At 32.8% G+C, this 3,776-nt stretch overlaps 1 long non-coding RNA gene across 1 annotated transcript; it reads left to right on the top strand.

Moving 5' to 3' along the window:
- Positions 1-341: 341 nt before the first annotated feature.
- LOC145051999 (uncharacterized) lies at positions 342-3,426 on the top strand. Its single transcript, XR_013683895.1, has 4 exons — positions 342-1,048; positions 1,129-1,250; positions 1,360-2,003; positions 2,126-3,426. It is a non-coding gene; the product is annotated as an uncharacterized LOC145051999 (long non-coding RNA).
- Positions 3,427-3,776: the final 350 nt, after the last annotated feature.

The following is a 3,776-nucleotide window of genomic DNA, read 5'->3' as shown; positions in this document are numbered from 1 at the left end:
CCCGGGTCACGGTCCTTATGCTCACCCATTTGGATTATAAGTTTTTTTATTTAAATAACTCTTGTAAGGAAAATTATGTGTAAAAATATATTTTTAACATGTTTTTTTTTATAAATTAATGCTTAAAAACTAATTTATTGTAATCAAATAAAAACTTAGCTACTACTGTAAACATATTAAGAGCATTTAATGGGTATTTTTTTAAAGCTTATTATATATATATATATATATATATATATATATATATATATATATATATATTAAAGTTGTGAAAAATGTTAATTAGAAGTTGGCAGAATGGGTCCTTTGATTATAACCCAACCAAAGTTGCCGATCAGATTTCTTTCTTCTTGAAGTTTCTTGGAGATCAGCACCACCTTTGATGCTTGGAAATATCCCCATCTAATCGACTCTTCATCTCTTTTAGTCTATCTTCATTCTCTCGATTGTTCTCTCTGGTAAAAGCACCGCCTCAAATAGTTGGATACCTTTACTCCTCTCCACTGACTCCTTCCACTTTTCCCTTCTTACGGCATTGTTAACAAATTCAAACCCCATCGATGAAAAATGAAGAATTCCAGGATTGCTTCCAAAATTGAGCGACGATTTCTCATCGCCTGGTACAATCGGCCGTCTACAGGGAACAACAACGATCTACCAGCCTACATACGTATGTTTCTTTATATGTGTGTGCTGAATCGATGGCGATAGTAGAAGGCTGTTAGTGTTTGTCAAGTTTATGTGTGTATGTTGAATCGATGGCGATAGTAAAAGGCTGTTAGTGTTTGTCAATGGACCGACTACAGGGAACAACAATAGTCGACCAGCCTACATACGTATGTTTGTTTATGTGTGTGTGCTAAATCGACACTTCAAGGGTTTGATTGGGCTAACTGATACCTCCCATGCTCTTCGATTCATTTGTAAATCGAAAAAACGCTACATACAACGACCGTTATTAATTGTCGATCATCATTTCTATGTTGTCTCAACCGGTATCTCCATATTCTGTTTCTGCTAACTGCCTCCTTGATCCTTCTCCTTCTAGGTAAATTGATTGTTGGGTTTTTTTCAATTTGGTGCATTGTGTTTTATAAGAGTGAGGTTTTGACTGGTTGGATTGGGCAGGAGTTTCATCAGATTTGGGTTTATGGGATTCTACACCTCAACTTCAAAAGGTTTCACTTGGAAACTCACTTCAAGTTTGTGATGTTAGAGAAAGACGATATGAACGAGACGAAGAAGATAAGGTCAGTAAATTGCACCCCTGATTAATACATCATTTCTGTGATCAATTTTGTAAGTCTACACATTAGATGATGATTTACTGTCTTAAAATTGTTTTTGGGTACTCCACAGGTTGGCAATGTATTTGTGGTACCAGTTATGGACACCTATGTACAAAGAGAAGACGATTGAATGCAAGTGGTATTAATTTTTACCCTAAATTTGATTTCTGTTATAACTACATATAATAGACAATCATGTTGTGTATTTGTGAAATTAGTTTCGAACCTTTCAAATTTGGTAAAATGGAGTTATCAGTTTTACCTTCTATCGGTGAGTTCAATTAAAAAGGAGTTATTAGTTTTACCTTCTATCCACAGTTTTAGATACCGTCTCCAGTTCTGTTGTCGTGTTCTTCCCCAAAATACTACTCATACCCATTCCACCGCTTAGCATTCTACCGCCTATTGTCTTGGGCGTGGCCGCCAATAGGGAAAAGAATGGTGGGGGAAGAGAAAAGGCATTTGATGATGCAAAAAAAATTTGGTGATCAATCTGAAGAACAAGAGGAAGAAGAGGTTGAATTGTATTTGTTTTTCGTCTATCTCTTCATGTATTTGTTCCCCTCTGAAACAATTGACCGGTATTTCACATTTGTATATTGCGATATGGGTTTGTATGTGTCATCGATTTCTCAGAAAAAGGAGTGGTGTCTGTCGACGTGTCAGGGCAGACACAGGTTTTGAGGTCCACAGCCTCCTCCACAACATTCGACGGTGAGTCTGCCGACTCACCTTTTTTTTTTTTTTTGTATTTGTATATATACACTAAACTTTTGATTCATGTTCAAACCAATTTATTTATATTGTTGGTGTAAACATGTTGAAATTGGTTTTAGGTGATGTGGAGGAATTGTTGTAAGATTGGATTGCAACCACTTCTCCAGGTAATTTTTTTTGTAACTTTTAGGTTGAACTATAAAAAAAACACCGTGTTTTTTTATTATGATTGTTATCTACTCATATGATGCATATCAAACTACGGAAGCTTTTAAAGAAGTTGCAATAACTAGCCATCCTTCAATTGGTGAATATGAATTCAGATTAACTACTTCATCAGGCTCATATCCTTTAATCAGATAGATAGAGACAGGATGACTATTGTTAGAAAGTTTTGAAAAAATAAAAGTTTTCCATATTAGCTTCTTGATATCAATAGATGCACATGAGAATAGTGAAGTTGTTGCTTATTGCCATTGTTGACTTGGTGTCTTTTATTGCCATTACTGATTTTATTTGCTTATATGTGTCGTATAATGTACTACCTATTTCTTTATTCTTGATTATAACATGGATCTTTGGTTGCAAGGTATTTTAGACCTTTCAATACGAACTTATCCTTCCTTACTAGATGTTGTAACACGGTAAGATAAAGGTCCGATTCTGATTCAAACTGTTGTACTGATTAGGTATGAAGGATAAACAAATAAAAAGTTTTTCATTTTTTTCATTTTTTTTTACATTGAGGCTTAGGAGAGATGACTGAGTGGGCATGTTTAACTGATTTGAATGATAGAAAAGAAAATATTAAGATATAAAACTTATAACAATAATGTTGAAGGGTTTCATGGTTCAGAGTATTCACCTGATATGTTCTACTAACCACTCTTTGTTTCTTGTCTATATAGATTTGATGCGGTTTATCAAGTTGAGGCTATTTCCTATTGATGTGGTATATAAATGTTGTTTATCAATATCAACTTACTATTTTCTTATGCATTTATATTCTATATAACTATAATGTTATATTTTTGTGTTACCATAAAGTGGGTTGCTACTGTGCTACATCTAATGAGAGTACTTTTCATTATACCATGACAAAGTCAACCTCAGGCCCTGACTCTTCCCTTTATTTCATGATTTCAAGATTTGGACTTGAATAAAGCCTCTTTTTTGCTTAAAGTAAGTCTAATTTTGTTGTAAATGCTCTTTTATTTATTAATTTTTCTATTTTCAATATGTTTATTAACTGCTTTTATACTCTTTATTTTCATGTTGTTTTAGACAAATGGATCTCTAACTAAATAAATACAACATTTTTCTGCATCACAACGCCTGTAGTACATTGGACAACCCGGGTAATTTAAATGTTAAAAAATATACTTAACTTCAACACTACTTAAATATGTTTTTTTTTATCTATTTTGAGGATCATAAATATCCATATACATGGGAGTTTATAGTGCAATGTTGTAAAATAGAAATATGTTGGTATGTTTACATTAATTTTTTTAATAATGAATTGTACTTAATACCGGGATATAGAAGATTATAGTCCATAATGATTTTGAATGAGGTTTTGGCACAAATTGTGTCACAATCACATATTCATTAAATTGTACAAATAATAGACCTATATGTTATAAGGGTAAAATAGCCGTTTAATTATTAAGACAATTGATTCAGACTAAAATATAAAAAAGCTTGAATAATTATGTCACATTTTAAAGTTGTTTCCTCATTCTACTTACTAAGATGACAATTGATTCA

Source organism: Lactuca serriola, chromosome 5, assembly GCF_051521515.1.
Source record: "Lactuca serriola cultivar US96UC23 chromosome 5, Lser_US96UC23_V15, whole genome shotgun sequence".
Classification (NCBI taxonomy): Eukaryota; Viridiplantae; Streptophyta; class Magnoliopsida; order Asterales; family Asteraceae; genus Lactuca; species Lactuca serriola.
Note: the sequence above shows the minus strand (reverse complement) of the source record. Positions and strands in the feature narration are given on the sequence as shown.